The sequence below is a fragment of the Macrotis lagotis genome, chromosome 7, assembly GCF_037893015.1.
Source record: "Macrotis lagotis isolate mMagLag1 chromosome 7, bilby.v1.9.chrom.fasta, whole genome shotgun sequence".
Lineage (NCBI taxonomy): Eukaryota > Metazoa > Chordata > Mammalia > Peramelemorphia > Peramelidae > Macrotis > Macrotis lagotis.
The window spans coordinates 205,459,383-205,480,440 of record NC_133664.1 but is presented as its reverse complement, the minus strand read 5'-3'; positions in this window follow the sequence as shown (position 1 = coordinate 205,480,440).

Below are 21,058 nucleotides of genomic sequence, written 5' to 3'. Positions count from 1 at the left end.
CAAATTCATTTAGGGTTCCTCCCAGGAAGGAGAAAATATCACAAAAGCCAGTATCAACCTCTCAAGCCCCAAAGTACATGTTGGGGACTTTGCCACGAACCCAGCCTTTCTGCAGTAATCATACACTGGCATAGTGAGAGTAAATTGCCAATCTTCCAACCTAGTCCTATTAAGTGCCTGGGCAGTCATCTTCCTATAACTGACTCTCCAGTTCCTGGAAGAACTATAGGAAATTATACCATTCCTCTCCTGCATCAGTTATATCTCTGCAGCATTATTACTCTCATGTCAAACAGTTTGAACAAAAGGGTTTTGCAAGAGGGGCTCTATGGATATTAAAGGTCCTGACAAGAAACTAAATATGAATAAACACAATTTGGGAGAAATAGGAGAAGAGGGAATGTATAGACACAGTCAATTTTTAAATATTCCCATCTAAGCTTAATTTTTATTTTGAACAGGTGACTAGCACACAGTAGGCATGTAATAATTGCTTGTTAACTAATTAAAGATCTTTATGCTATGTGTAACCTTGAAATAAGTACTATCTCACAGCTTAAAATATGTAATGGAATTCTTTATTTTTTTTTGGTTTTTTTAGATTTTTTGAAAGGCAATGGGGTTAAGTGGCTTGCCCAAGGCCACACAGCTAGGTCATTATTAAGTGTCTGAGGTTGGATTTGAACTCAGGTACTCCTGACTCCAGGGCTGGTGCTCTATCCACTTATGCCACCTAGCCACCCTGTAATGGAATTCTTTAATAAAACCACTCTCAATTCTGAAAAATACTCATTTTCTCCTGCTTATAAGCTTACAAGATAGACTAACAAAATCATCTTTTTTCTCCTTTACCTATCTGTTTTACTACTTGAACTCCTTTTGACATGGTCAAGGGAATGAATGCTACATTTTATTTTGTCCACAGCAAGACCTAAATTTAACAAATTCAATTCAACAAACATTTAAGTGCAAGACAGTGTGCTAGATGTGGGGGTTATAGAGACAAGATCTGCCGTTGTTAATTCTACAACTTGCATACAGAAAAATAAACACATAGTCCATGTTTCTAAACAGCTCTGACTCACAGGTACCCAAGTTCATTATCTTCAGGCTTTTAATTAGCAAATCATGCCTAGTTTTTTTTTTTTCTTTTACAAGGTAATTCTGAGAATTTCTGAAGCTAAAATCAGCCAGATATTTGGTAACTTTCCAAAATTAATAGATCCAAGTCAGAATCTTCAAAGACCAACATTCATCCCATGTGCTGCCCAGTTACCTGAATTATTAAAGTATTCTTTTCCAAGAAGTTCTGAGACCCGCAAGGCCATCATCTAGTGAACCCTTCTAACATTTGAAGAATATAGGCAGTGATTGAAAAGAAAGCCTTCACCTTTGGCAGTTACTGTTGAAAGTGAACAAAAGGAACCCTTTGTTCATGACAATAGATTTATAGTAAATTTTGAGTTGGAAGGGACCTTAGAAGTCATCTATTCCACTTATTTTACAGGTGAAGAAACTGAAGCACAGAAAGTTGGGTTTTTTGTCACCTTTCTGGTGGGAGAGCTGGTATTTGAACCTAGACTCTCTTAGTTCAAATCCAATAGCCTTTCTATTCTGCTTATATGACTTCTCAGTGGATGGGAAGAAAAACTGAAGAACCAGGAAAGCCCTATCCATAAGTTTCAGTGGGGTAGAAAACAGTCATATGGAGATGATCAGATGAAAATTCTGATAAAAAGGAAATTCCTGTAGCTGCTCAGGTGTATCCAGGGCTGCCTCAAACTACAACTAGCCCCTGCCTGCTCAGAAGAGGAAAAATCCTTTGGTAGTTTTTTTAGTGTGATATTCAATAAGTAAGTAATTTTTATTATATTGACTTGTCCTACCCATGAGTAATATTTTTTCAATTATTTAGGACTGTCTTCTTTTCTATAAACAATGATTTGTATTTGTTTTTGTGGATCTTGTGTAGATCTTGGTAAATAGACTCATGTGTTTCTTATATTTTATAGTTATTGTAATAGACTTTCTCTTTCTATTTTATTGGTATTACATAAAAATGCTGATGACCTGCATGGATTTATTTTTTTGTATTCTGCAATGTTACTGAAATCATTGTTTCAATGAGTCTTTAGTTTAATCTCTAAAATTCTTTAAGTGCAACATCCTATCACATGCAAAATGTAATAATTTTGTTTCTTCTTTACTCATGCTTATTCCCTCAATTTCTTTTTCCTTGTTTTATTACTATAGCAAGAATTTCTAGTACTGTCGAATAGAAGTGGTGGCAATAAACATCTTTCTTTCACCCCCAATTTTATGTTACCATTTTAAGAAAAGATCTATTTCTTTCTGTTTTCTAGTAACTTTTTTTTGCAAGGCAAATGGGGTTAAGTGGCATGCCCAAGGCCACACAGCTAGGTAATTATTAAGTGTCTGAGATCTGATTTGAACCCAGGTACTCCTGACTAAAGGGCTGGTGCTTTATCCACTGCGCCACCTAGCCACCCCTCTAGTAATTTAAAAAAACAAAAATAAGTGTTCTATTTTGTCAAAAGTTTTTCTGCATTAATAATATAATCATCTGATTTTGTTATTGATATTAATGTGACTAGTTAAATTCATCATTTTTCTCATATTAAACCAATCTAATATTCTTATTGCTTATACTGTATAATCTTTATGAGGTTATTTTAACTTCTTAACTAATATTTTATTTAATTATTTTATATTGATATTCATTATTTATATTATTTAGTATTTTTCTTTTGTTTTAACTGCCCTGGTTTATGTGTCAAGACCATATCTGTGTCATAGAAGGAATTTTGTTGGATTCTTTCTTTTGCTTTTTTTGCAAACATTTTTGTAATATTGAAATTAACTGTTTTTTGCTGATTTTCTAGGATTTTCCAAATAAACCATTATATCACCTGAGAATAATTTTATTTGCTCTTTAGCTATTTTTATGTATTTGATTTCTTTTTCTTAGCTTATTGCTTTTACTAGCATTTCTAGAATTATATCAAATAAAAGTAGGGAAAGTCAGCATCCTTGCTCCATTCCCACAATTACTGGAAAAGGCTCTAGAGTATCTATCCTCATTATAAATGATTATTGCTTATGGTTTTTAGTTAGAAGCTTTATATGATAGTTTAAAAACTTACCTCTATACTTATATTTTGCAGGCTTTTTAGCATTAAATTGTTGTACTTTTTCAAAGATTATTTTCTGCATCTATTAATGATGCTGTAGAACTGTTTTTTAATATGATTAATTGCATTGACTGTTTTCCTAATGTTTAACAATTTTTGCATAGCTGACATAAATGCCACACAATGAATGATTTCTTGGATAGATCATTATAGTCTATTTTACAGAATTTTTTCAAAATGTTTGAATAAATATGTTAATTAAATTGACCTATAGTTTGCCTTCCCTATTTTAATGTACTACATTTTTCCCATAAAAGGATTCTGGTAGGATGCTTGCTTTCTTAGTTTTAGAGAATAATATATGAAATACGGGTAATAACTGTTCTTTAAAGGTCTCAGAATTCTGTGAATCTATTAGTCTAAACAGATTTTTTTCCTTTGGTAGTTCTTTTTTGTCTTGATTTTTGATTTTCTGAGATTGGATTACTTAAGATTCTCTCTCTCTCTCTCTCTCTCTCTCTCTCTCTCTCTCTCTCTCTCTGGTCTTCTGATAGCTTGGTATTTTATATCATTGAAAATATTCCTCTATTTCTTTTGAATTCTCAGCTTTTTTTAGACTGTAACTGGGCATAATTATGTTCTGACCATTCTTTTTATTTTTTCTGTTTTTGCTGTGATTTCACTTTGCTCATTTGCTCTTATAATTGCTTTATTTCCTGTTCTCTTCTTTTTTTAACAGATGTATCTAAGACCTTTATTTTATTAGCCTTTTCAAAGAACCAGATTTTAGTTTTAGTTATCATTTCTGTGAATTTTTTGTTTCCAATGTATTTCTCCTTTAATTTAAAAAAAATTATATGTGCATTTCAGATTTGTTTATTTTTGTTTTAAATTCATGTTCACTTCATTAATTCTTCCCAGAAGGGGTGGCTAGGTGGCACAGTGGATAAAGCACCAGCTCTGGAGTCAAGAGTACCTGGGTTCAAATCTGGTCTCAGACATTTAATAATTACCTAGCTGTGTGGCCTTGGGCAAGCCACTTAACCCAATTTGCCTTGCAAAAACAACCTAAAAAAAATTCTCCCCAGATATGATTTTTGCTCTGAGGACTGCTTCAGGAATATCCCAGAAATTTTGATATAGTTTTATTATTATGATCCTCATTTACAAATATATTAATTGCTTCTGTGATTTGTTCTTTGATCTATTCATAATTTAACATTTCATTTTTAAGCCTCCATTTTTTGTATCTTTTGTTTGTGGTTCTTGAACCAATTACTATTAGTATTAATTATGATCTATAAAGGGCATATTATCTATTTATGCCTCTTTACATTTGTTTTTGATATCTCTATGCTCTATAGTTTCAGTTTATTTTTAACACTTTTTTCAGAGACCTTTTATTCAATATAGTCAATAAATTATTTATATGTAATGTTTGTGCTGTCTGCATTTGTTTGTGAGGGTCTCATGTCCTAAGATACCACCAGTTTTTGTGAAAGTGCCATAAATATCTAAGAAATAAGTATATTTCATTCTATTGTCATTAAATACCCACTAGAGGTATATCATACTTAATTTTTCTGAAATTCTTTTCATATCTTTAACTTTTGCCTGCTTTTTTAGTTAGATTCATCCAATTACTCCCCCCCCCCCCAGACAGTGGAGTTAATGCCCAAAGTCAACAGGTAATTATTAAGTGTCTGAGGCCAAATTTGACCTCAGGTCCTCTTGACTCCAGGGCTGATGCTCTATCCACTATGCCACCTAGCTGTCCCTTTACTTAGATTTATCAAAGACTTAAAGGGATGCATCAAGGTCCCCTATAGTTTTGCTACATGTGACTTCTTGTAATTCATTTAGCTTTTCTGTTAAATACTTAGATGTTATGCCATTTGATGCACATTTGTTAAATTTAGAAATCAATTCATTAGGGTGGCTAGGTGGCATAGTGGATAAAGCACCGGCCTTGGAGTCAGGAGTACCTGGGTTCAAATCCGGTGTCAGACCCTTAATAATTACCTAGCTGTGTGGCCTTGGGTAAGCCACTTAACCCCATTTGCCTTGCAAAAATCTAAAAAAACAACAAAAAAAAAACAGAAATCAATTCATTGTCTATGCTAGCTTTACACAAAATATAGTTTCCTTGCTTATCTCTTTTAATTGTCTATTTTCACTGTTGCCTGTCCAATTCAAGATATGCTTTTGTATATACCAAGTCCAATTAGAAAGTTGCCAGCCTTACTAAAAATATAATTGACCATGCAAACTTAGGTTTATACTATTTTATACTCAGGGCAAACAAAATTTTATAAATGTTCTTATACATACAACCATATATATATATATGTATATATATACATATATATATATATATATATATATATACATATGTGTGTGTATATATGTGTATGTGTATAAATGCTAAGTTATAAAATCTCTAAGCACTTTAAAATATTCCAGTTAGGAATAAATCAGACAGGAATGTACACAGATGTTAGGCCAATTCCTTTGGCACTTCATTGGATTTACTTGTTTCTTTTATTTTTATACTTTTTTTTCCTACTTGTTTTTATATTTTGGGAAAGGGACAAAAACTCTGATCATACTGCTTACAGATCATAGAAGAATGGGTTGTCAAAGAGTAAATTTTGAAGACAGAGAGACCATTTAGAAGGTACTCTAAATAGTTCAGATTTGATACAAAGAGATCCTGAACAAGAAAAGGGGGGAAGGAAGCTTTATATACAAAGAAAAAATCATTAGGACTTGACTGAATATGGATATTGAGGTAGAGATGATTGAGAAAGAGGCAAAACAAAGAATTGATGAAGATAGGGGAAAAAAGAGATCAAAAGTTTGCATGTGGATAACTGACAGAATGATAATGAAAATTGGAAATTTCATTTTAAGATTATGGAATTCAAGGTGAACTGGGACATTCAGGTATGGATATCCAGAATACAACTTAAGACATATGATTGAAACTCAAGAGACATACAAGGATGTATATTTGAGTGCCATGTGCATTGAGGTTAAAGAGAGCTATCTGCCAGAGGTAAGAAAAGGGACCTCAGGTTTCATTATTATAGAGAATTCCCAGGTGAAGAAATGTCCTCTGCCAATGCAACACCTTCTCTACAAGTAAGAGTTTTAGAATTACCTGGAGCATTCTATATTATAACATTTGGTTTTTAAATTCTTTCTACTGAAACAGATCATAATCTTAGAGTCTTAAAATGTTGTCTGAGGTACCAAGAAATTAAATCACTTGCCCAAGATCACATAGCCATTATGTGTCAAAGACAAGACTTGAACCTAGGTCTTCCTAACTTCAAGACCAAGTCTCTACCCTCTATGCCAAACTATCTTTCCCATCAACCAGAAAAATATATACAATTTCTGAAAAGAGAATATAATGTGAAAAGGATATTATTAATGTTGTTGTTGTTCAGTCTTTCAGGCCAGCTGAATCTTTTTTACCTCATTTAGGGTTTTCTTGGTAAAGATACTAGAGTGGTTTGCCATTTCCTTCTATTGCTCATTTTATAGATAAGAATACTGAGCCAAAGAGGGAACAGAACCAAGAGAACATTGTACACATTATCAACAACATTGTGAGTTGATCAACTATGAAGGATGCAACTCCTCTTAGCAGATCAGAGATCTAGAACAACCCTGGGAGAACTGTTTTGGACAGCACCATCCACATCCAGATGAGGGGGAAAAACTCACAGAATCTGAATGAGCATTATGTTCACTTTATAAAAAAAAATTTCTCTTTTGTTTTATCCCATGTGTTTTATTTTCCCTTAGTCCTAATTCCTCATACACAAAATGACTAATATGTCAGCATCTCAAACACAAATGTACATGTGCATGTTCACTAGACTGTTTACTGTTAAGGGATGGGGAGTAGGAAGGGACAGAGGAAAAGATTGTGGAACTTATAAATGTGAAAGTGGATAAATGTTGAAAAACTTGCACAACATGTAATTGGAAAAATAAAATGAAATATCATTCAAAAAAAAAAAGAAAAGGAAAACTGTGCCAAATATAGGTACCAATATATACCAATATACTTATCTGAGGTCAGATTTGAATACAGATCTTCCTGACTCCAGGCTCTATCCTTTGGGCCATAAGGTTTACATATATGAAACAAGTAAAGGATAATGCAAAATCATATATAACAAAGGGCTAAGCCAAAAGGGACCACTAGAAGCAGCATGTTCTTTGATATAGAACTGGACACAGAATCGGGAAGATCCTGACTTACTCTATGATCTTGGACAAATCTTTTAAATATCAATATCCCAGGTAACTTTCTAAAATCATGTTTTTTGTTGTTATTGTCAAGGCAATGGGGTTAAGTGATTTGCCCAAGATCACATAGCTAAGGTAATTATTAAGTGTCTGAGGACTTTCTAAAATCTTAAAAATATAAGTCTGCTTTGATTGAGGGAATTTATAATCAAGTGTTACAATATAGAATAAAAATACTGTGGGGAGCAGGAAAGTTAGGGAAAGTCAAGGTCAGGGAGGAAGAAAGAAACTCTTCACAAGAATTGGAAGGCCAGTTACTACCTTCACTGAAGTCTCCTCAGCCCTCTCAGGTTAATTTATGGGCCATCAGATTTTGAGTAAAACAGACAGCTTCTCCTCCAAGCATACACATATGCTGTTGTTCTGTAATCACATCCTCACAAACATGCTTTCATGGAGTTACCTGTCTGTTAATAATTAGTTTCAGGTCCAGGACAGCCTAACAGAACAGGTAGGCTGTAAGGGTGAGAAAAAAATGGGAAATGGCAGCAAGCAGCCTTCTGAGGACTTGGCCAGCTGGTCAGAGAGGTGGCAGCAATCCATACAGGGACAGGGATGTTTCCCTTGCTTGCAGAGTGCACGACTAGTGTTGGTGTTGATCGAGCAGTTCCAGAGGTGACAGATGGATGAAATGAACCGGAAGGTAGAATCTCTCTTGCTCTCCATCCATAGTCCCAGCAGCTGGTGAGGGAGAGAGATTTGAAGGAAATGGCTTCTTCATTTTCACCTTGGCAGAATTTATTGCCACTGACCAAATGTTCATATAATGCATTGGAGAGGAAGGTAGAAGTGGAGCATTTGGGGGCGGAGGGGAATAAAAGAGCAGTGAGGTTTTAGTCTACATGCTTACATCAAACCAATATCCTGGAACCAGACTGTTATATCCTTTAGGGAGATTTATTTAACAGCATTTGACATTGAAGCAAGCTCAGTCAGACACACCTTAGATTAAGAGAACAAAAATATCCTCTGAATTCATGGAAGAGGGAACCAGAACAATTCTTACAATAATGGGAATATTTTCCCTCTTTTAGTAGAAATTCACAATTTGATCCTTAAACCATCAATCAGCAAGTGTTGATTAGGAGTCTATTATGTATAGACATCATTTTAGGGGCTGGGGTTGCAAAAGCAAAATGAAAACATTCTTTGCTTTCAAGGAGCTTACAGATTCACATGTGCTCTTGGTTGATAAAAACAAAAATACATATGATGTATGCTGACTATGTGACCCACCTGTGACCACATGCATTGTGTAATTGTGGCTCCTAGGGAGGTGTGGATAGTTTCGGAATCTTGTCCACCCCTCTCCAAGGAAGACTTTGATTCCTGTTGATGGAAGAGTGGGAGAAGAGGGTATGAAGCTGTAGATCAGTTCTCTGGAAGAAAGGTGAATGAACCTAAAATTTTATCTCTCCACTCTAATAAACATTATTGATCTAAGAGTAAGATTTTTTTTAATGTTCGGAAACAGCAAAGCCCCTAGTTTGCCTAATTGCCACTCTTTAAAGGAGACTTGATACTCTCCCACCAGATTGTAGTTACTATTATAATTGGTAGATAACAAGTAAACCCAAACTTCCAAATAGATCACAAATAGAAATTAGAGTTCAACAAAGGAGAATATCCTAGAAAATACACAAATCAATAAGCTCTTTTAGATAGAAAAGAGATGAGAATCCTGCTCAGCCAAGAGAAAGGTCCCAATTTCACCCAAGTGAAAATACCCAAAAGCATCTAAACTGGAAATTAAAGGCATGATGAGGAATTGACTTCCCCATATATGCCTGCAAAAGAGTCTCCTTTGCCTCCCTGGAGTTAGTAATAAAGACAGTCCGGGGGCAGCTAGGTGGCGTAGTGGATAGAGCACTGGCCCTGGAGTCAGGAGGACCTGAGTTCAAATTCGACCTCAGACATTTAATAATTACTTACCTGTGTGACGGGGCAAGTCACTTGACCCCCTTGCCTTGCAAAAAAAAAAAAAGGAAGAAGAAGAAACTGGGATTACCAGATTAGATAGATTAGAGTGAATAAATTCCTCATATGTGGGACAACTTGTGTCAAGTCATTGAGGCTGAATATGAAATGTCAAATACCAGGTATAAAAGGTTGACCAATCTTCCTGTAGTGCTGAGAACATGATTTTTTTTTTTTTAGGTTTTTGCAAGGCAAATGGGGTTAAGTGGCTTGTCCAAGGCCACACAGCTAGGTAATTATTAAGTGTCTGAGACCAGATTTGAACCCAAGTACTCCTGACTCCAAGGCCGGTGTGCCGGTGCTTTATCCACTACTCCACCTAGTCACCCCAGATAGTAAAGATTTTAAAATTCCAAATACAGAAGGATGTTTTAACCTAGGCAATTAGAAGGCAATGTAGCTATCTGTGCAGAGAAATGATATAGTCAGATTTATACTTTAGGAGTAACACTTTGCCAGCTATGTAGAAGATGAATTAGAGGGAGTAGACTAATACTAGGGAGGCTATTAGAATATTTAAAGTGAGAAGTAATAAAAACTGAACTAGGGTGGAGGTCATATGAATGGAGATAAGAGGATGAATTGATGAGATTTGTTTATTGATTGATTTTGGAGAGATTGTTAATGATTGAGGATGACTGAAGTTGTGAATCTGAGTAATGGGAAGGCTATTGGACGTTTCAACAGAAATAGATACATTAAGAATAAGTAGAGATTTGGGGAGAAAGATCATGAGCTTTATTTTTGATCTCTTTTAAATTCAACAATTAACAATCAATTTAATTTAAATTAGATATGTTTGGAACATTTAGCTGGAAATGTCCAAAAGGTGGATGGTGATGTAAGAATGGAGCCTAATAGAGAGACAACTGTGAGTTGAATGTTGCAAGAATTATTTTTTTAAACAGACAAGAGAAGCAAGTCAGTTGAAATCCAATAACTTACCTATTTTACATATAAAGACTTTAAGTTTCCAACATTAGAGAAAAAAGGTCCTCTATTTTCACATTGTCTTCACTAAATATTATGCTTGTTCTCAGGGGACTTAATTCAGTATGTCCTTTCCACCTTGAAGGTACTTTGACTTTGTTACCTGTCGAATTCCTTCTTGGGAGACATCATCTAACAGAACATCACTTTTTGATGTTCCTGTCTGCAAGATTAAATCCAGTATTTTCAGTTTTGTTTGAAATAATCATTGTTCCTTCATGTAAATTTTAGGGAATGTTTACAGTGGCCACTGAGTCCCTGAGAGAGAGAAAGAGAGAGAGAGGGTGTGAGAGCAAGAGCGAGTGAGCGAGTGAGAGAGAGAGAGAGAGAGAGAGAGCTTACATTTAGACAGAATGTTCCTTTGGAAAGTGAGGTGTTATGTATCTTCTGTCTTCATCTTTAACTTAATAACTAGCTAACTATATTGTATTATAGGTTGTGCAGTATAATTTAAAATGGAAACTAAGAAAAAAACAAATAGGGACAATAAACTATAGCGAGGGATCTAGATCAAAGTGGCACCTGAATAGGTAATAAATTCATGATACCATTGATATGGAGAACTCTATAATGTAATGTGGAAATGCCCTCCAATGATACAGATCAGCAATTCATCTGTAATTGTGTAATTACAGAGTTCCCTGGGGCATGGAGTGACTCGTCCATTGTCACAAAGCTAGAATATGTCAGTCTAAACTTAAACGCAGGTCTTCCTGACTCCAAGGATTTCCATCTATCCACTCTGCTACAATGCCTCTCAAATTCATATTATCTAAATAAAAATGGACCTTTATTGTTGTTCAGCAATCCTGGTTAGGTCAGATATAAACTTGAGGAAAATTAAATTGGCAGTATCAAGGAGGAAAGATTAGGGGGAAGTAAGGAGACAGTGCTACTGTATGAGGGACTTTCCTGATCCCCAATCAACCCTCTCCTTCCCCCAACCTGAAAGCATTCCCTCTTTTCTCACATTTTCCTGGAAAATTTTTGCTCATTCTGTGTGCATCCTCACTCTCATCCTACCCTACTCATCTCCATCACACTTTACCTTTTACATTTATGTATGTATATATAGTATTCTAGCAAATTCTCTGCAGGTGGAATGTTAGTTTTATTCTGTGCATTCACAGTATCTTAGCTCAGGCACTTAATAAATATTTTTGTTGATGTTTTTAGATTGCAGTAACTTGCCCAGGGTCCTAAAACAAGAAAGAGTAGGAATGAGTTCCCAAATCAACTGCCTCACAACTAAAAATTGGAAAAAGCAGGGGAAAATGAGCCAGAATAATCATTGATAAAAAAATTTAAGCCCTAGAGCAGTAATTCACTATTTTTTTCTTTTTGTAACCCTAAATTGGACACCAATACTGCTTTGATCATCCTCTCTCCCCTAGAAAACTTCATTTTCACCCAATCCATGTATAGTCTGGAGATAGGGAAATACATCTTCCTTGATGGTCATAGATGTCATCAAATCAATGAGAGGGAGAAAGTGAAGAAGGTTGAGTGGGGTATTAGAAGAATTTTATGAGAATGGTTGGAGAAAGAGGTATGCTGGTGGATATTTAATCAGGATGTGATTTTAAGTTTAATTTGCACTGTTAACATTTTCTCCCTGTTATGAAGTCTAAACAACCAACAATTAATAAGTTATTAAATCCAAATAATCAATAAAATAATAAATCAATAAATAATTTATAGCCTGCTGGTTTCTTAGGTATAAATATTCATGCTGAAAATTTAACAGTTGTCTCTCATGAACTGGTTAAAACTGGCTCCAAGCACACCCTTGGTTTTAGTGTACATTAACCATAGAAGTATAATATCCCAAAAGGGGGAGATGATAGTTCCACTGTTGTTTGCTCTGGTCAGACCATTTATGATATAATGTATCTATACGAATCTTTGTAACATTTTATAAAGGACATTGGCAAACTAGGTCAGATTCTGAGGATATAACTAAAATGAAGAAGGGAGATTTTAAACAGTAGCATATTAGTATCATTTTAATTAATTGGGAATATTTACATGGAGAAAAGAAGAATTGGGGTAATACAATAATAGCTCAGAGATTTAAAAGGAGATACTGTGGAAGAAGGTGTAGATACACTTTGTTTGGTCCCAGAAAACAGAACTGAGACCAATGGGGAGTACCTCCTCACAATAATTTATTTTGTCACTTGAAAATCATTATAGAATATTTTTTGGACAGGAATGCAAACACTGAATAGAACTAGTTGAAAAGGAGGGAAAAAAGGGATAATCTATCTGACTACTGAGAGGAATATACAGAGGGAAGGAATATTTAACCAGATGAAAGCATGAGAGGAACAAACAAACAAAACACTAAGGAGAAAAGGGCAACAAAAGAAAAGAGGGAATCAGGAAGAAAGGTAAGAAAGCCAATAGGATCAGGACTACCTTAAAAAAAAAAGAATACCTCACACTCAATTTGGATCAATGTACAACATGGAAACAAAGTAAAGACTGACAGATTGCTTTCCGTGGGGGGGGTGGGGGGAGGGAAGTAAGATGGGGGGGAAAATTGTAAAACTCAAAAACTCAAATAAAATCTTTAATAAAAAAAGAAAGAATAAAATAAAATAATTGAAGGAACATAATATTGTTTTCACAAAGGAGGCAGATAGAATCATAACTTGAAAAAAAAGCAGTTTATGGGCAGATGGAGGAAAATATAAATCATTACTTCAAATGTGAATGGATTAAATAATTCAATAAAATGAAAAACAGTAACAGATTAGATAAGAAAACCAAACTATACAAACTGTTCCTTACAAGAAACATTTTTTTAGAAACCATACACAAAATAAAACTGAGAGGAATTTTAGGAGATAATCTTTGTCCTTCATTTTCGAAGAAGACCACACAACAGGGAAGTGATGCCATGACTAGCAGGTGAATTGAGTTTTGAGTGAGTGGGGAAGTGTGCTAAGCCTCACTTCCTCTTCCAGAACTATCTGGATCCAGTGGTTAGATATGAAACAGGACAACTGGAGATGACCTTGGATGCAAGGTAATCAGGGTTAAGTGACTTGCCCAAGGTCACACAGCTAGTGACAGTCAAGTTTCTAAGGCCAGATTCAAACTCCTGTCCTCCTGACTCCAAGGTCAGTTCTCTATGCACTGTGCCATCTAGCTATCCCTTTGGGAGATGAAAGACATGAGATAAGGAAAAGTTCATAATATCTAAGGATTTAGAACTGAAAGGAAGCTTAGAACTCCTCTAATTTAACTTCATTTTATAGGTGAAGAATCCTAAAGTCCAAAGTGGTTAAATGATTTGCCCAAGGTCAAATAGCCAATAAATATCAGAAATAAGATTCAATCCTAACTAACTCAATCCTAACATGTCCTTTTTCTTGTTCAGTGGTTTGTCATTTCCTTCTTTTACTCAATTTATAGGTGAGGATATTGAGGCAAATAGGGTTAAGTGACTTGAACTAAAGAAATGAGTCTTCCTAACTCCAGGTGAGAGACTCTTATCTACTATGCCACCTATTTCCCCATGGATACTTTCCTCTAGCACCACATACTATCTAGCATAAGTGAGAATATCTTAAAAGGTAGAATATAGGCTGGGGTGGAGGGTAGAGTAGGTGAAAACAAAGCTTAAAATAGAAAAAGGAATAAAGATATAAGCAATAGTGGGTCTCCCCACATCAACTTCTCTGCTTCTCAGTATAGTTAGTAGTATCTAAGCATTCTCCAAGAAGAGATGGGAAAGGTCTTGGATTTTCATAAGTTCCCTTGGCCTTGGTTTTAAAAAGAGAAACCACATATAGAAAAAAAAAGTATGGAACACAAAATAAGCTCATTTTCATTCAGAAAGACCACAGAGACCTCCAGGGAATCATGTATTTTGAAGAACCAGTGTCAGCTAGAGACACAGAAGGAATAGAGGTAAGGAAAAAAAAACTCCTTAAGGAAAAGTCTTCCAAATTCCCCTAAGGGATATTGCCAAACAGGCTCAAAAGGGAAGAAGGATCAAAACAGTAGCCAGTGATCTAGGGCTATTTCTTTTTTGGAACTATGATTTCTGGAATGACAAGCTCCTAAAAGAAGATAAGAATTATCAAAGAACGAGGTTTCTAGACTCCATAGCTATCTTGAGTTCCTTTCCTTTGTAGAGAAATTCCACCTAGGACAGTCCTAAGTTAGAAGTACCACATAGGCTCCCAAGAGGACCTTAAGAAAGGGAAGGAGAAACTTCCTCTTTTTTTTGATTTATTGGTTATATAATTACTACTGTATGATAACTGCAAAGGGTCCTATTCCCAAGACAGGCTATATTGGAAGTGATGCTACAGATGTTGTTTTTCATTTGATTCAGTTGTAGTTGATTCTTCCCTTATGAGTTTTCCTTGTGCAATTCATTTTACAGATAAAGAAACTGAGACAAAGAGAATCTAATAAATGTCTGAAGTCAGATTTGAACTCAGAAAGATGAGTCTTCTAAAGTCTAGACCTGGTATACTTACCACTGTACCACTTAGCTATCGTAATGCTATGAGCAGTCAGCACTTAACTACATGTATTTTGTAATTTCTCTACTGAAAGCTATGGCCTACTCTTTCTCAGAATTAGTCAAATTCACTGTGAGGACAAAGCTGGTATAACTAATTCATTTGTCATTAGGAATCAAGCTTGTTATGACACACCAGATACAGGTTTGAAGAACCTATCCTGAGTTTTGCACTATTGTGCAAAAAAAATATCCAAGATTAGTCTAAAATATAACCTATGTTCACCTATAAATGAAGCTCTGGACTCATGTAGAACAGGTTCAGTCTCCAAGGCATCTCTCACAAATCTCTGATAGCTCATTTTGCTCTATGAATACTTATCTCTCGTCTGCTGTAAGCAAGTAGGCTAGTAAAATATTGAGTAAAATAAAGATTTAATTTAACCTTATAGAGGACTTAAAGGACTCTCATTCAAAAGTAAGTACTTGGTCACCATTTGATAAATGTGTAAGTTATACTATCATTGCCCTTTCAGTGAATTAGGATCTGACTAGTTCTTAGGAAGAGTGGCAGGACCTAGATATCAGAAGAGAAACTACAAAGTGCATCTAGTCTAGAGTTAATGATCCATAATAATTATTTCCAATACAGCCTCTCTCTGACAATGGGCCCAATGCAGCTGTCATCCCGAAGAAATCATGGGCCAGGTAAACCAAGGAAGCAATCTGAAATAGCCCAGAGCATGGCCTGCTGTTCTAACTAGGCAGCTGGGACTCAAGCATCTTCTCTATTTCTGGGAGGGAGGAGGAAGATAGCTGGGGGTCTGGAAGGGAAAGAGAGAGAAAGAAAAATGCTTACTTTCATTTTTAATGTTAAAAATCCTTGTTTTGATCTATGTCTGATGCTAGCTTTTTGGTGTATGGTTTCCCCCCCTTAGGAAAAACTGTGATGGTTCCAATAAGAAGCAAGAGGTTACTTAACCATGGATGAATATTAATCAGACATTTGTCTAACAGCTACTGTACTGATGAATAATTTAAATTTTTTTATTACAATTGAGGCAAAAAGCACTCTACCCAAACAAATTGACCTGTCAGCTCTGCCAAGGGTAAAGTACAAGTGTTCTGAGAGAAACTTCCTATATACTATATTCTTTTTCGGTACGGATTGGAGTAGACCTAAGGGAAAATGGAGTGGGTTCATAAGGAGCAATATAAATAAAGCTGCTGCTCATGTTAAAAAATCTCTTCAGGACACAAAGCAACTGGATATCATGGGAAGAAAGGTGTGGGTAAATCCATTCAGAAATAGGTGAGTACACAGATACAGAAAGGAGGAGGAGGAAAAAGAAGAATAGGAAAAGAAGGAAGAGGAACAGAATGAAGAGGAAGATAAGGAAGTGTAGCTTCAAAGCCAGAAACAATGGTGATTCAAGACCATTTAAGAATCAGGAGGTAGAATAGATGCTTGGTGGTTAATAGAAAGAACTGGATCATATTTCTGGTTGTTTAGTTGTTTAGTTGGTTTTAGTGAGCCCATTTGGAGTTTTCTTGGCAAGGATGCTAAAATGATTTACTATTTCCTTCTCCAGTTCATTTTATAGACAAGGAACTGAGACAAACAGGATCACACAACTAATAAGTTTTCCTGATTTCAGGTCCAGAACTGCACCACCTAGCTGCCCATATTTCTGGACTTGTTCTTAAATACTTGAATTTGAATCTTGTTTTGTTTGTGCCAAGAATACTAAGAAGGAAACCATTTTAGTCCTAATATGCTACTACACTTTGCTGTCCTTCCCCTATTAAAGGTGTGTCCTGCCCCCCACCATCAATGCAGTGTCCCTTTATTATTTTTTCACTGCAAATCAAAGTACCTTGTGTCTGAGAAAATATGCCCAGATTATTTAGTTCTGGGGGTCACAATGCAGAAAAAAATAAACAGCAGCTGCTGTGACATCTAAATAGGTTAAACAGCTGTCCATCCAGAACAATGTGGCGAAAAGGACTGGAGGTCTTCTTCTGTGTCAGTCCAGTTCTATTTGCCTAACTATTTGAAGGACCACGTCTAGTGGATTAGAAATGTTTAGTCCAAGAATTATAGCCTTTTCAGTAATTAGATCAGACTGAGTACATAGGGATCTAATCCTTTGCTCATCACTCAATTATTGTGCCTACTGACCAGACACAGAGGTAAGCCCAAAATACTTGATTTGATCATTACCTTAGTCATTAATTTTTGAAGAGAAGGGCTTTGAATGCTAAGCAGGAAATTTTTTATTTGGTCCTGGAAGTGAAAGGGAGCCATTAGGGTTTACATATCAAGAATCACCCAAGAGGAAAAACCTAGAATTGGATCATAGAATCTTAATTATCTTATAGCCCCAAGAAAATGCTGTTAAACAAAACTATATCTAGAAGTCAACCAGTGGAAGACTCTGATTAAGGCAGTGGTGTGAATAGTGATGTAAGAGCCCACTTCTCTCACATAAACTCTAGTAAGGATGGAAAGCATCAAATCAAGTAATGTTCAAGAAATCCAAAGGGAAACAGAAAGCTCCTTCATGCAAGCCCAGGGTTTCACACGCAAAAAAAGATAATCAGAGTCCTTCCTTCCTTCAGGGAAATCACTGGGAGAACAAGTCAACAAGTTGGAAGCCTGTCAGTGTTCTACCCAGAGAAGCTCCCAGGGAATCTGAAAATTACAAATTTTGGGGAGTGGGGTAGGAAGCTAAGAGTACTCTCATAAGTAAACTTGGGGAATGGGGGGGGGCAATAAATCTTATCTGATGTTCCAAAGATCTCTGAAGACCACAATGCTCCAAAGAAACCTGAAATCCAACAGCATTCTAAATACAGACATACCAATCCTGATGGAAGTTAGTGACAGAAGCCAAAGAAATTAAGTTCAACTAAAACCTCATCTTAGCCAAAACAGTTTGTTTATGTGGATATGTTAAGTATAAACATTAAGTTCCTTCTATATGCCACTCACTTATGCTAAACACTATGGATACAAAAAAAAAGTAAAACTGAGTTCACAGACTAATAGGGGGAGGTTGCATGTAAGCAACCACAGTTATCCCTTCCACATCTTGACTTTCCTCATCATGGTTTTGATATATCACTAGTTGGCATATAAAATTAAATGGGAATTTGGGGGAGTTTTGTGAAAGCGGTAGATGAAAAGAGAAGGCCTACATTGAGCCTATGACCAAATATTTAATCCAAATTTCACAATAAGGTACTGCAAACACCCCATTAAAACAAAAACAACCAAAAAATACCCAACAGCAACAAAAAATTTCAGACTTCTTCACAGGTACAAAGGGAAAGCCAAAAAATTTTACATGAATTTTCCAGATCTCAGCTTGCTATGCCATTACTCCTGTCATGTAGAAGAGATAATTGTATATATATAGAGAGAAGATATATACAAAACCTTCAAATAGGAAAAGAAATTCAAATAAACACATGACTGTTCTTTATCCCACTTTAAAATAGTAGAGAAATTAGCAAGAGGAAATTCTACTCATGACCTGATGTTACTAATAAGGAGGAACACATTTCTGGAAGAGAAATTATAGGAACTGGGGTGGGAGTGGAGGTGTATTCCCTCTTAAGAGTTTGTGACAGAAGAGACAAAATCTCTACATAATTTAATGAGAATCCTAGATTTTTGAAAAAAAATGTTTCCATTATTATGTTAGTGGTTTTTTTTTTAAAAGGAAAACAATCTTCCTTGTTAACTAATAAACACACACTTGGGTATATCATATGTATTTTCAGTTCATTAATACACTATCAATGGGTCAAAAGTATAAATATTAGAGTATTTTTAGCAACTTGTTTGATAATTACTGAATTATTACTAGATATTTGTAATCTTGGATTTTTACTATTTTCTCCTCAGACTATAACATCTTGTGTGTACTTTTAGATGGTATTTTTTTCTTGTGATTAAAAATTGTGAATGTTTTGTACAAAGAATGTAACATTTATTGGCATATAATTGAAGGGGGCCCCAGTCTTATTTATCACACTTTGGTGATAGATATATGATGTCATTTGTTAAGAAAGGTAGAGTACATCCGAGAAGAAAGGAAAAATGCTTTGTTGAATAATTCATTCATCCTATTCTATCCTTACCACTTTTCAATTTTGTAAAGTACCCAGAGTTTCAGTAACTTCCTTTGACATCTGTTCATTATGTTAGTGGTAGAGAAGTTTTCTTATTCTACTTCAACTCGTGTTTTATTGTATTAAACTGCTTATAATCATATAGGAAACAATATATTTTCTTCATTCTTTCAGAATTCTCTCCCTAATTTCTTACCTTTTTTTTTAGATTTTTCAAGGCAATGGGGTTAAGTGATTTGCCCAAGGCCACACAGCTAGGTAATTATTAAGTGTCTGAGGCCAGATTTGAACCCAGGTACTCCCCAAGGCCGGTGCTCTATTCACTTCGCCATCTAGTCGCCCATTTCTTACTTTTTTTAAGCCTCTCTAGTAGAGGTTTTAATTGATGTTGAATATTTTATTCTTTGTGATTTTTTAAACTTCTTTTTATTATCTTAATCTTCAGAATTTGGGTTCCAATTGATAGTTAAGGGAATTTAGACTTTCTAATTAACTTTTCTGGATTTCTTTCTGTCTATAGCTGCTTTACTTCTTTAATTGAACACAAAGCATTCAAGTTTCCAACTGCATGTAGTAGCTCAATGTTGAAGCTATCTTCAAATGCCTTTTTTGAAAATCTTCAATAGCTTACTCAAGTCATTTTTACTATGATAGCTTTGAGCACCTAGCCATTAAAATACTCCTTGAAAGTTTATGGTTTCCATCTTTCTTCCTATGGTTCTTGCTGTGATAATAACTACTATGTACCTAAAGAATTTGTTTTTTAAATATATATTATGTCAAATACTATGAAAAAAGTATTCATCTAGAAAAGATAAAATAATTTTTAAATACGTTGTTTTGACAAAGTTTTTCAATTGGATCCATGCCATCAAAGTCAAAAAGAATTTTTTGGAATTCCAATTTAAATATGCTTATCTTTTCTTTTCTTTTTTTTTTTTGCAAGGCAAATGGGGTTAAGTGGCTTGCCCAAGGCCACACAGCTAGGTAATTATTAAGTGTCTGAGACTGGATTTGAACCCAGGTACTCCTGACTGCAGGGCTGGTGCTTTATCCACTGCGCCACCTAGCCACCCCCACCTAATCGAAGTTTTCAATGATTATAAGGTCTTGAACTTTTCCTTCTTCAGATTTTAGTAACTTCTCAATTTCTTCTCTTATTTCATATTTATGTATATATTATTATGTTTTTTAACGTAAGTGTAATCATTTATATTATAGGCAGTTATATATATATATATATATAAATTATTATTATTATTATTACAAGTATTTCAGTTAGTCCAGTATATTGAACCTTATTTAACAGGGCATCAGTTTGGATGAGGTCTGCCCCCAACACAACTAGTATGTATCAGAAGTAGAATTTGCAGGTCTTCCTGGTTCCAAGGTCAGCTCTTTAGGTACTATGCTACGCCATCATGATTTTATCATTGTTATTTTCTACAAATAGTGTGTCTCTTTTGATTGTTTCAGAGATGATGTCTAAGGAAACTTTCAGTAAGGCCAGAAGAAAAATTTGGCATGTCTGCTAACCATTCCATTGCTGATCATCAAATTGAAGGCTGGTAACTGCTGATATTTTGAACATTTACTATTTTCAATCCCTCAAATGAATTTTCCATCTCTGTGGGAGTTGTGGCTTGTTCTATGCTCCACTTATTTGAAAACACCACTAGAATAGATTTTCTCCATCCTTCCATATGACAAAGTAATATGGATTTGAAAATTTACATTCAGTCTCAATCACACTGCCTACTTTATAAATGATGGCATTTATGTTCAAAAACAAAATCCTCCCCCAAAAATATGATCTGATACTTGTTTGTCCTCCTAAATCCCAAACTTGAAATTTAATGGGGTTTTTTTGTCTTTTAAACTGTTTATTTAAATTTTAGTTTTCACCTTCCAAGAGGCCTTCATCCTTTCCATCTTCTTCATTTGGGTTTTAATAATATGCCATGTTGTTTCACCCTATTATTGTTGTTGT